The following is a 13342-nucleotide window of genomic DNA, read 5'->3' on the forward strand; positions in this document are numbered from 1 at the left end:
CCGAGATCGCACCACTCACTCCAGCCTGGGGGACAGAGCCGAGACTCCGTCTCAAAAAAAAAAAAAAAAAATTGTCAATTTTCTTTGCATTTTTATTGACATTTAAATTATCCTAGTGAGGTTTCACTACTGCTGATAGATTGGCATTCCTGGCAGGTCTGCCAGCTTCCTCCTAATATAGGATTGCTCAACTCTTTCTCTACATTTTAGGAGAAAAACCAAGAAGATTTCTTCTTTATGTCCAGTGGAGTGTCTTTTGTCCTTCTCTGATGTCTTGGTACCAACTTATGTTTGTTATTGAAGGATTTCCTGAACAGCTTATCATGTTACTTTCCCATACAAAGATGATTCTTTCCCTAAAATAAATTTAGGTTCTAGCTGGTAATATAAAAGCTTTTTTTTTTTTTTTTTTTTTGAGACTGAGTCTCGCTCTGTCGCCCAGGCTGGAGTGCTGTGGCCGGATCTCAGCTCACTGCAAGCTCCGCCTCCCGGGTTTAGGCCATTCTCCTGCCTCAGCCTCCCGAGTAGCTGGGACTACAGGCGCCCGCCACCTCACCCGGCTAATTTTTTGTATTTTTAGTAGAGACGGGGTTTCACCGTGTTAGCCAGGATGGTCTCGATCTCCTGACCTCGTGATCCGCCCGTCTCGGCCTCCCAAAGTGCTGGGATTACAGGCTTGAGCCACCGCGCCCGGCCATAAAAGCTTTTTTTTAAAAATCTTGTTTCATATGTACTTGATAGAATTCAGTCATTTTAGCCCTGGAACTAAATTAACTTTCAACTCCAGCAGGGTTGTCATGTACAGTCGTACAGGTTGTACACTAAGCCTCCGTAGGGAGCACCTTTTACCTATAGTCTATGTTACTGGTAATTTCTAGAGTTGTGTGGTCCACAACCTGTACAACTGTATCTTGTATAGTCCTGTCTCAAGGACCACCCACCATCCAACTAACTATTAAACTCAATGGCCGAATTCCAGACTTCTGGAAGAAAACATTTGGTGGTCCATTTTGGGCCAGCTGTCCACTCTTCTCCAATCAGATATGCTCAGATTGGAAACATCATGTTGTAGGCACAGAGGTCCAGAGCCTCAATGCCTTTGGGGAGCCCATCTGGGGGAAGTGGGAAACTGTTCTCAGAGAAGGGGTTGTATGAGAAGTGCAGACATCTCAAAACATGGCATTACCAAGGGCCAATGATAAGAAAAATGAATAGTCCAAAGGTATGTCGAATATAATCTAAGCTGATGTTTTCCAAACTATGAGGTATGACCCATTAATGGGCTATGATATCAATGTAGTGAATCATATTTCTAAACAACATAGAAATGAAATAAAAGAGATTAGAGATTAGGAAATATTAGCATGCAACCCACCTAGTAAAGTTAAACTAGTATATAAAGTGTGGATTGTTGTGCAACATGATCAAAAACCAAACCAAAGCCCAAACCATTTCACTCCTCTCTGCCTGCCCACAGGTTTGATGCAGGCGCCCTAGGGACATTTATCTGAGAGGATCTTTCTAGGCCCTGTCTCCCTCACTACTCCTGTGATCTTGCCTTATTTCCTTGCTAGGAAATCAAACCCTTCTTTGGTTCCTGAGCCCACCCTTATCTTGGCAGATGGTTGGTTGGAGTCTCCAGCCTGCAGAAGTAGGACCTCAATTTAGTTGTGCTCATTTGAGCCCAGTATCCCAGTGGCATGGGGTATGTCCCAGAGACTTGCTTGCTTCCTGAACTACAGCCTGTGGCTACCTTTGCCTAACTGAAACAATTAGTTTTGCTTAAATTTTCTGCTCTGTATTCTCTGTGCTATGGTTTTGTAAGCCAAGTTGTCCTGGAGACTGGACAATGTCGTTAACATCTCGCTCTTCCAATTGATAGGCACAGGTTATGTCCCTTGTCTGGATGAACCCATGAGTAGAATCCTGCTGCCTGCCTGTCTTCCAGAACTCCCTTCCACATGTTGCCCATGGAGATCACCTACAAGCTAGCTGGGAACAACAGTTTTTTGCATCAGGCATGTACATAGGACCACCTTCCACCTACTTCTCCCACCCATGGATTCCTTCTCTGGATCTCTAGGTTTATTGTCTCTGGCTTCCTATACCTGCTTCCTGTCCCTTGATTTTGGCGACTAGTTTGGATGTCCATCTCTGCATCCATGGCCTTAGCTTTCCTACCTCCTTTCTCTTTTGAACTGGCCAAGCCTTCGAGGGACATCTACAAGTTCTTCTAATAATTCCCCTTATATAGGGTTGCTAGATTTAACAAATAAGAATATAGGCCGGGCGCGGTGGCTCAAGCCTGTAATCCCAGACTTTGGGATTCCAAGACGGGTGGATCACGAGGTCAGGAGATCGAGACCATCCTGGCTAACACAGTGAAACCCCGTCTCTACTAAAAAATACATTAAAAAAACTAGCCGGGCGAGGTGGCGGGCGCCTGTAGTCCCAGCTGCGGGAGAGGCTGAGGCAGGAGAATGGCGTAAACCCGGGAGGCGGAGCTTGCAGTGAGCTGAGATCACGCCACTGCACTCCAGCCTGGGCGACAGAGCGAGACTCCGTCTCAAAAAAAAAAAAAAAAAAAGAATACAGGACACCTTGTTAAATTTACATTTCAGCTTAGCAACAAATTTACATTTCAGCTTAGCAAGAAATAATATTTGCATGTCCCATGCCATCTATGGGACATACTTACGTTAGGAAATTATTCACTGTTTATCTGAAATTCAGATTTAATTGTGTATCCTGGTTGCCAGATAAAAAACAGGATACACAATTAAATCTGAATTTCAGATAAACAGTGAATAATTTCCTAATAGTAGCATGTCCCATAGATGGCATTTATCTCGCAACCCTACACCTACAGTTCCTTGCTGAGGAAATGGCCTTAAGCTCTTTATGCACAGGTAGGTGGTCACGCTGTGTCCCATAGGACCCCACCCGTACCCCATACCCAACATCATAGCTAATTGGATCAGGAGTGAGTACTTGACCCAAGGTCAGCTAGTGCATAGGTTGGCCCACAGTCTAAAAAGTAGCCTGGTGCAAGACCTTTGCACCAAAGGGAAATAGTGTTTAAGTGAATGGTTCTCCGTCAGGAGTAAGAGAGTAAGAGAAGAATTAGTAAGAGAGAGTGAGAGAATCAGTTGGTAGGAAGAACAAAAGCCAAAAGACACATAGAATAAAACAGTAAATAGAATTCATGAAGTTGTAGAAGTGCTGAACAAGCAGCTCTATGGGGAGGGAAGAAGGGTGGAAAGGACTTGGTCAGTTGCAACAGGAGCAGCTGAAGTAGAAGGAGAGAGAAAGGAAACAGCGGAAGCATGGTAATGGTAGGGTGCCAGGGACCAGTGAGCACCAGATCTGAAAGTCCATGAGATAACCTGCTGATTAGACTCCCAGCTTCCAGACTCCAGACCAAGAACAAAACTCCCTAAGACTTCCAAACTCCCTAGGCTGGGCCATGGTTCTTTTTCTTTCTGTGCAGTCCAGTGATTTAGCTTGGTTCAAGAGTCCTACCAACTTAACTGACCTTTCTCATTTCTATTTCTATCCTTAAAATGAATCTCCATAATTTCTGGTGTGAAGTTAACCTGACCTAGAAGGGAAGCACTCTTAGCTCTGTTTGTGCTGTTCAACACACTATCCAGGTGAAGGGGACCCACCCCACCTCTGTCCAGCTCTCACTGCCATGCAAATCTCCAGATACTGATACCTGCTGGAACTGACCTGGAACTTCCGACCCTAGACCTTGTAGCACTGCCTGCCCCTGTGAAATCTTGGTTCTGGAATCTTCCTGTCCTCACTGACCTAGTGCCTAGCACTGTGTCTGACACATGCCTGGAGAACAATGACTACATGCACAAATGCAGTCAAATTCATCTCTTTTGGCTTGAGTGGTTGTGGTGGAGAGGAGACAGAAGCTCTGAATGTGAGTTCTGGCTCTGCAGCTTCCTCGCTACATAACCATGGGCAAGCTACTCAAATCCTTTAAGCCTCCATTTTCTCCTCTGTGAAATGAGGATGGCATTATCTATGCTATTGTGAGGTTTAAAAAAGCAGATGTGTGAAAGCCTATATATAATAAGCCCTGTGAAAAACTTTACTGCATCTAAGTATAAGGAAGCTGCATTTTGTTAGGGTTGCACTTTATGAGACCTCAGATGAGTAGAAAACCAGCCTGGGCGACAGAGCGAGATTCCGTCTCAAAAAACAAACAAACAAACAAACAAATCTTATGATATAAGATTCCTCTTGGCAAAGGAGGGCAACCATTTATGTTGGCCAGCTGGCAAGAAAAGAAACAGAGTTTATAGTTTGCTGGGATTGCAGGTCAAAAATCTTGCAATTTTGGACAAATTTTCATTTTTAGATTATTTGGATTGGATTCTTTTCTTTTCTTTTCTTTTCTTTTCTTTTCTTTCCTTTTTTGAGACAGAGTCTCACTCTGTCACCCAGGCTAGAGTGCAGTGGCACTATCTCGGCTCATTGCAAGCTCCGCCTCCCGGGTTTACGCCTCTCCTGCCTCAGCCTCCCAGTAGCTAGAACTACAGGTGCCCACCACCTCGCCCATTTAATTTTTTTTTTTTTTTGTATTTTTAGTAGAGAGGGGGTTTCACACTGTTAGCCAGGATGGTCTCGATCTCCTGACCTCGTGATCCGCCCGCCTCAGCCTCCCAAAGTGCTGGGATTACAGGCGTGAGCCACCACTCCCGGTTTGGATTATTTTCAAAATTTCAAAATGATGAACCTTTATTATTACTTGTGTATTAGTCTCTTTTAAATGTACTTAAATCAAATTTGCTTAAAATGCCGCTGCCCCCAATTCCATGATTTGAGGGAGAAGAAGATGAAAAATGTACTTTGTGATACAAAATGGATGATTCTTTATGGTCCTGCACAGCTGCATGTCCCAGCATCACATTAACCTCTGGATCTTCTCAGCATTCACTCTGGAATGTTTTAAATGTCATAACAGTGTACTTTCAAAATAATATCCTTGCGCCCCCCTCCCCCCAGGTCATGTAGTATTGTCAGAATGTTTTATCTGGTGCCATATATCCTGCACATGACAAATCCATTTCCCCAAACAAACCATCACATATGTCCACACTGTCTATAAATTTTGAATCCTGACATCAACACTATTACCCTTTGACGTGTGGATTGTCCTGAGTTGTGCAAAACTGAGGGGATGATGTTTTTAAGGAATTAGGGGATGTCACTCTTTTCTTTCTGATGGGTCCCCTCTGGAGAAAGTGATGTCAGGAACATGCAAAATTTAACCCTGCTGGAGAAAGCCCTAGATACTCTCCCCAGGGTACCTGGAGATTCAGCCGGCCAGATCTGTAAGCATCTCCACCTCTGGGGGTGATAACAAGGTCACCCTATACTTTGGTTTGGCTTTATAATAATACATCTGGCATCAATAGAGATTCTTTCTTTTCAAAGTGCTTTCCTATTTATGATCTCATTTTGCCCTTGCAGGAGGAAGAAAGAGAGCTGGTTAGGAAGCAAACTTGAGTTTCCCGTGCTCTGTGGCCGAGCAAGTCATTTCACCATTCTCAGGTTCAGTTTCTCCATCTGTGAAGCGGTATTATAAGGGCTGTTGACTGCTTAGGGTTGTGTAAGTGCAAATGCTGCTGTGAGTTGGGCGGCGAATGCTTAAAGAAATACAAAAAGCCATAGACAGAAACGCACTGTGATGATAAAAGTCATTTAGACACTCTGGAAGTCGTAGAGCTGGAAGGAACTTCAGAAATAATAGTAAAGAGGTTTCAGTATTTTATCTTGTGAAGATGCACAGATGAAGCGTGGGCAGGAGCAGAACACATTACTTTGGTGGCTCAGATTTTTGGTCTCTCACTTTAAGAGGCACCTAAACTGTAAGCAAAATGCCATTGCTGGCGTTGGCCCCTTCTCCACCCCTCTCTCTCACTCACTCAAGAAAGCATACCAGAATGCTAGTGAAAGAGGTTATTATAATAGTAACCTTGATTTCACTCTAATTTATTTTTCAAAAATGCAAACTCAGGATTCTTACATGGAACAAAACCCTGACCCAAACCGACTTAAGCAAGAGTTGGTATTTATTGACTTGTGAAATAAAAGAATATCCAGCAGTAGATGCTTTAGTCCTGGCTAGATCCAGGGGATCAAATGGTTTCGTCAGAACTTAGACTATTTATTCATCTCTAGGTTCTGCTTTTCTTTGTATCGACACTGTCAGACAGAGTCTTTTCATGAGTGATAAATGGCTGTTGGCAGGCTTCGGTTTGTATCCTCAAAGCTTAGCACCCCTGTGAAAAGACAGCTTTCTTCTCCCAGTAGTTTCAGTGTTAAGTTCTAGGATTAAGACTCATTGGACTGACTTGGAGTCACTGTCCCTGTCCTTCAATCAGCCACTGTTTCTAGGGCAGTGGGATATGCAGACTGCCTAGGACTACATCCTCTCTCTCTTCCTTTCTCTCCAGGATGGAAGTGGGGATGGAGGTGGCATCAGCCTCATTTGAACCCACATGAACTAAGAGGGGCTATGGGGGTATTCTCCAAAGGAAGACTGAGGGGCATTACTAGAAAATGGGAGAATGGAAGCAGAGTGGGCAAAACCAACAGATGTTCACTACAGCAGATAAAAAACTTGGCAAATTATTAGTGAGCAAGTACTTATAACACATGTGGCGCATGGGGCTGTGAGTCACCAGTGTGTTAGCACAATATGGTCAAAAACCTCTGATCCAATTCAACCTGCTCATCTGAACGATTTTATCAGCATTTAATAAGTTTGTTTTGGCCATAATGAGTTACAGTTTTGTTTGTGGTTTTGACACCTCATTAGAGGTTTCATCAGTGTAAGAAGCCAACCTAGGAGCTCTTCTCACAAGTTTCCTGGGAGAGAAATTGCCCCTCCAAATGTGAGGAGTCCCACTTTATATAGATAGCATCCACATTTCTTGCAGTGGAAAACAAACCTTATAAAATGTAATACGTTTGGTTTCCTAACTTTTTCTTGACCCTGGGGTGGTAGAAGGAAGTGCAGATTTTATCACCTGGATTTAGAGACAAGGAAATTGAAATGGAGAGAGAATTGGGCTCACGTGTAGGCAGCATGTCTAGCTGCCTCCATAGTGTGATCTGAGATACCCCGTGAGGCCTACTATTACTCTAAACCTCTAAAATAATAAATAAATAAATAAGTCTCTGCCACTGAAGTGCTTCTTAATGAGATGTGTGTAGTTTAATGGGACCAAGGCGTTGGATCACTTGAAGGACAATGTATAATTAATGCGTTTTTGCAAGTTGGTTCAATTCAACAAATAGTTATTGAGGACCTACTACTAGTTCTATCACTGAGGATGTTTTGGTTACAAGTACAGGCATACCCTGAATATATTGCAGGTTCGGCTCCAGATCACCACAATAAAGTGAATGTTACAATAAAGCTAGTCACATGAATTTTTTGTTTTCCCAGTGCATATAAAAGTTATGTTTACACTATACTGTAGTCTGTTAAATGTAGTATGATGTATAAAACTATACATATCTTAATTTAAAAATATTTTATTGCTAAACAATGCTGACACAGAAACACAAAGTGAGTACATGCTGTTGGAAAAATGGTGCCGATAGACTTGCTTGACACAGAGTTGTCACAAACCTTCAATTTGTGAAAAATTCAATATCTGCAAAGTGCAATGAAACGAGGTATGCCTGCAATAGCAAACCCCATTTCAACAGACTTAACATATAAAAGGAATTTATTGACAACCCAGTGATAAGGTGACCTTCAGGTGAGGCTTGATCCAGAAGTTCAACAATGTCATAATACCAAAGACCTAGTTTTTTCTCCTTTTCTTCTCAGGCTGCCAGGTATCTGCCTCATCCTAAGACTGGCTGCCTGATGATCACAAGGTGGCTGCCAGAATGTTCTGAGAATTACGTGCTTCCTCATTTATACCCGGGATGAGAAAGCAGCTGTCCAAGGAGTTTGTAAGTGTGAGACACAGTTCCTTTCCAGGCAGTATCTCCTCACATCTCTCTGGTTCAAACTGGGCCACGTGCTGCCTATTCCTAAACCAAACTTGGTGGCTAGGAGGAGGGGATGTGCTGAAAACCCAGGATCATGCCTGGCACCACCTTCTGTAGTGGCATATGGGCTGTGGGGAGACGGGTCTTGCCTGAATGAAAACCTGGGTGCTGTTAACAGGAGGAAGGGAAATAAATGCAAAACCACCCCTCATTAGGAGCTGAATCTCTTTGTCAAAGAGTACAATAGTAATAAGTATTTGTAAATAGAACAAAGGAAATCAAGTTTCAAGGGCAGAAAGGGAGAATAATTTTATTTTTTATTTTATTTTATTTTTATTTTTTTGAGACGGAGTCTCGCTCTGTCGCCCAGGCTGGAGTTCAGTGGCGCGATCTCGGCTCACTGCAAGCTCCGCCTCCCGGGTTCACGCCATTCTCCTGCCTCAGCCTCTCGAGTAGCTGGGACTACAGGCGCCCGCCACCTCGCCCGGCTAGTTTTTTGTATTTTTTTTGTAGTAGAGATGGGGTTTCACTGTATTAGCCAGGATGGTCTCGATCTCCTGACCTCGTGATCCGCCCGTCTCGGCCTCCCAAACTGCTGGGATTACAGGCTTGAGCCACCGCGCCCGGCCTATTTTAATTTGAGACATGCTGAGTTTGAAGTATCTGCAGAATATGTGGACAATGCTGTTGAGGAGTAAGTTGGAAATAAGGACCCAGGACTTAGCTTTGGGCTGGTGCTGTTGATATAGTGGTTAAAGCCACGACAAGAGAGGCCAGCAGGTGCAGGGCAAGCCCCCCTGGGTGGCGCAGGGTGAGCGGAGCCCTGACACCGCATGATCTGGGTTTATGAGGGAAAAGGAAGGGGGCCTCACGGGATTGGAAAAGTGAGAACACTGTATTAAGAAGGCGTAGGGAGAGGCCGGGCGCGGTGGCCTGTAATCCCAGCACTTTGGGAAGGAGATCGAGACCATCCTGGCTAACACAGTGAAACTCTGTCTCTATTAAAAATACAAAAAATTAGCCCGGCGTGGTGGCGGGCGCCTGTAGTCCCAGCTGCTCGGGAGGCTGAGGCAGGAGAATCACTTGAACCCGGGAGGTGGAGGTTGCAGCCAGCTGAGATCGCGCCACTGCACTCCAGTCTGGGCAATAGCGCAAGACTTCGTCTCACACACATACACACACAAAAGAAGGCGTAGGGAGAAAAGCAGTTCATGAAGTGCGGAGGCATTGTCTTAGAGGTAAGATGAGGCCTTAGCTGTTTCTGTTCAGTTTGGCCACAGTTAGGTCCCTGGTGGTCTCTGTGGAGGGATGTGGAGTGGTGGAGGAGGAGTCAGTGAGGGGAGGATGGGAAGTGATGAGGCTGAGGATCTCACCCTGCAGAGCCTGTCTCTGAAGGCCCAGGGGAGAGGAAGAGAGGGCAAAACTCAGAGAAGAGGGAAGACACTTTTTTTTTTTCCCTGAAAGGGCTTTGAAGAGGTTGAGTACTTTTTGTGCCAGGCCAGCTAAACTGATGATGCTCCTCTCCCTGGACAGGGGAGCAGATGTGGACAGAGAAGGTGGGGTCTGAGATCTGCTACAGATGATGGACTACAGTATACAGACCCCAAATACTTCCTTTCTGATACAGTTAGGATATTTTCCCCTGCCCAAATCTCATGTTGAAATGTAATCCCCAATTTTGGAGGTGAGGACTGGTGGGAGGTGTTTGGATCATGGGGGCCGATCCCTCATGAGTGGCTTGGGCCAACCCCTTGGTGATAAGTGAGCTCTGGCTCTGACTTCATGTGAGATCTGGTCATTTAAAAGCGTGTGGCATCTCCCTACCCCACACCCAGCGCTCTCTCTCTCTCTCTCTTTTGCTTTTGCAATGTGAAGTGTTCATTCCCGCTTCACCTTCCACCATGATTGGAAGTTTCCCCAGGCCTCCCAAGGAGCACATGCCAGCACTATTTCCTGCACAGTATGCAGAACCATGAGCCAATTAAACCTCTTTTCTGATAAATTACCCAGTCTGAAGTATTTCTTCATAGCAATGCAATAATGGCCTAACACACCCCTCCTAGACTGGATAAGGACTATGTCACCTTGGGGTGCCCATCTGTAATGCACTCAGGTATCTAGGTACCTTCCCACTCTTCTCGTTGACCCAGAGCCAACCCAAGGACATCTTCCAGTGGCCACTTGGGCGTGCTGGGTGGTAGCAGGTATCTCCATTGACTCTATCTGCCACCTAACCCTGAAGGAAGGTACGAGGGTCCCTTCAAACTCCATACAAAGACCTTCCAGAGTGCGCACTGTGCAGATTGCCTGGTACAATGTCCAGCCTCCCCAGCCCCTCTATCTTCACCTCTATCTTTCTCTTGCAACTTGACCTTCACCAGTTTTGAAATCCCTAATTGACCTGGGTGGGCATGGGCCTTGGGAGGATCTGATGAACGTTCTTTTTATTTTCTCACTCACCCCTGCCACAAACATTCTTTAATAGAGGCCTTAGCCTCTTTATCTCTTCTTCTGTTTTCTTGCCTCAAGGGCCCTATTGCCCCTTCCTTTCCTCCTTCCTTCCTTCCCTCCTTCCTTCCTTCCCTCCTTCCTTCCTTCCTCCATCCCTCCGTCCCTCCCTCACTCCCTCCCCTTCCTTCCTTCCTTCCTTCCTTCCTTCCTTCCTTCCTTTCTTTCTTTCCTTCTTTCTTTTCTCTTCTCTTCTCCTCTCTTTTCTTTTCTCTCTGTCAGGCCTCTGAGCCCAAGCCAAGCCATCGCATCCCCTGTGACTTGCACGTATATACGCCCAGATGGCCTGAAGTAACTGAAGAGTAACAAAAGAACTGCAAATGCGCTGCCCCGCCTTAACTGATGACATTCCACCACAAAATAAGTGAAATGGCCGGTCCTTGCCTTAAGCGATGACATTATCTTGTGAAATTCCTTTTCCTGGCTCATCCTGGCTCAAAAAGCTCCCCCACTGAGCACTTTGTGAGCCCCCCCCACTCCTGCCTGCCAGAGAACAACCCCCCCTTTGACTGTAATTTTCCTTTTACCTACCCAAATCCTATAAAACGGCCCCACCCTTATCTCCCTTTGCTAACTCTCTTTTCGGACTCAGCCCTCCTGCACCCAGGTGATTAAAAAGCTTTATTGCTCACACAAAGCCTGTTTGGTGGTCTCTTCAGGCTTACTCGCATGACACTCTCTTTCCCTCCTTCCCTCTTTCTCTCTTTCTCTCTCTTTCTTTCTCTCTTTCTCTCTCTCTTTCTCTCTTTCTCTCTCTCTCTTTCTCTCTTTCTCTCTCTCTTTCTTTCTTTTTCTTGATGGTATCTTGCTCTGTTGCCCAGGCTGGAGTGCAGTGGTGCGATCTCAGCTTACTGCAGCCTCCACCTCCTGGGTTCAAGCAATTCTCCTGCCTCAGCTTCCTGAGTAGCTGGGACTACAGGCACTTGCCGCCATGCCCGGCTAATTTTTGTGTCTTTTGTAGAGATGGGGTTTCACCATGTTGGCCAGGCTGGTCTTGATCTCCTGACCTCAGATGATCTGCCTTCCTCAGCCTCCCAAAGTGCTGGGATTACAGGCATAATTAAAGGCCTGCCTCTTTCATTTTATTGAGTGTCCCTGCTGACCCTATCCCTCACTGCCTGTCCCAATGGGAAACACCCGAGACTGGAGGGCAGGGCCTAAGGACAAACTGCAGGGTCGGGGCATGTCAAAGATTTTCTGCTCAGTTGCTTCTCTCTCCCACTCTGCTGTTCCTTACTACTTCAGACAGAAAATCCCAAAGAGGGTGTTTCTGTGGCTTGGCGAAGGGAGGAGAGAGTTCATGGGTTCTCAGGAATGCTACAGTTAATGCCTCTAATTAACACCCCAGGCGCTTCTGCTACACTGCACTGCTGCTGTGTAATCATCTCTCTCCACTCTGCCTCAGACATGAGCTCTGGAACTGTGAGCCATCTGGGAGGTGCAAGAGGATTCCAGGAAAGGGCAGGAAGGCCTCATAGGAGTTTCAGTATGTACTTGGCCAGGACTAAAGTCTGTCTTCAGCTAGGCTCTAGGTGCTGACTTCTATAACAGGGGAGCTGTTAGCTTCTTCCTGGGAATCCACCTTCTACCCCACACCCAAAAGCAGATCACCATCCACTTAGGCCTCCAAGTGCTTCAGGCCTTGTATTCCACCTCTGCCTATTTTGAACCAGCAACTGATTTCAGCAGGAATTCACTGAGACTGACGTCCTCTGTGCTCAGCACTGTGTGCCAATAGTATGGCCACACAAGTAGATTTTTCCTGTCTCTCTTTTCTTGTACTAATGGTTCAGCTCTAAAGATAAGACTTAAGTAAAATAAGCAGAAGACCTTTTTTGTTTTTTTTTTAAAGTCAATAAATTCTTATTCAAAGAATTCCATGTTGTGATTTCTTCCACTGTCCATCAAGGTCACTTTAGATCCCCTAAAAAGCTGGAGTCAAAAGATCTTCAAGTTTACCCTTTTTAATGAAACTGATCCAGCTGTCCTGTCAGCCCATAATTACTTTGGCTTCTGTCATCTCCTTTTAATATGGGTATACTGATGAAGACTTCAAAATTCACCAAGAATCTTTGGGATCTAATTTCTTCAACCAATTTACTTTAGGGTCCTTTTGACTGTAAGTGGTGGGAATCTGCCTGGTTCTCAATTTGACACCCTCTCAACATGAATGAGTTCAAATCACATTCATTCCTGAGCGATCACTCAAGAATGGTACAGATGTGTGGAATATGCCAATACCTAAGGTAAAAAAGTGGATTATCTGGTTTTTCATAACGTTTAGTAACTGTCTTTTTCAAACTTTTAGCAACTGTCTTGTAGTTCCTTCCCACAGATCTAACAATAGTCCTGTGAGTAAAGTAAAACCAGAGTTACTCTATCAGGCGTTTCCAACGACGTGCAGGCTACAGGAAAAGCCCCATCGGGTTTTTTTTTTTTTGAGACAGAGTCTCGCTCTGTCCCCCAGGCCAGAGTGCAGTGGTGTGATCTCCGCCCACTGCAAGCTCCGCCTCCCGGGTTCACCCCATTCTCCTTTCGCAGCCTTCCTTGTAGCTGGGACTACAGACACCCGCCACCACGCCTGGCTAATTTTTTTTTTTTCGTATTTTTAGTAGAGACAGGGTTTCACCGTGTTAACCAGGATGGTCTCTATCTCCTGACCTCATGATCCGTCCATCTTGGCCTCCCAAAGTGCTGGGATTATAGGCGTGAGCCACTGCTCCCAGCCGCAGAAGACCTATTAACTTCATATTAAGTTCCTGAAGGAATATAATCAAGGCAATACAGGGAGTCAGTATAAGGT

At 45.3% G+C, this 13342-nt stretch overlaps 1 long non-coding RNA gene and 1 other non-coding gene across 4 annotated transcripts in view; one reads left to right on the forward strand and one right to left on the reverse strand.

The window, feature by feature from the left end:
* The window catches only part of LOC117067154, a 60001-nt gene extending 51790 nt beyond the window's left edge, over positions 1-8211 (forward strand). For 2 of the 3 annotated variants that reach the window (XR_004430637.1, XR_004430632.1), the window contains 2 exons: positions 5491-5571; positions 6477-7212. This is a non-coding gene — a long non-coding RNA (uncharacterized LOC117067154). Of the gene's footprint in view, positions 1-5490; positions 5572-6476; positions 7213-7864 lie in introns of those variants that run through there. The other variant, XR_004430635.1, reaches the window with a different exon arrangement.
* Positions 8212-12848: 4637 nt separating this feature from the next.
* Positions 12849-12970, reverse strand: LOC117069944. Its single transcript, XR_004431729.1, has one exon. It is a non-coding gene; the product is annotated as a small nucleolar RNA SNORA18 (small nucleolar RNA).
* Between the last annotated feature and the right edge of the window lie 372 nt (positions 12971-13342).

This window comes from Trachypithecus francoisi, unplaced genomic scaffold (assembly GCF_009764315.1).
Source record: "Trachypithecus francoisi isolate TF-2019V2 unplaced genomic scaffold, Tfra_2.0 Contig01579, whole genome shotgun sequence".
Classification (NCBI taxonomy): domain Eukaryota; kingdom Metazoa; phylum Chordata; class Mammalia; order Primates; family Cercopithecidae; genus Trachypithecus; species Trachypithecus francoisi.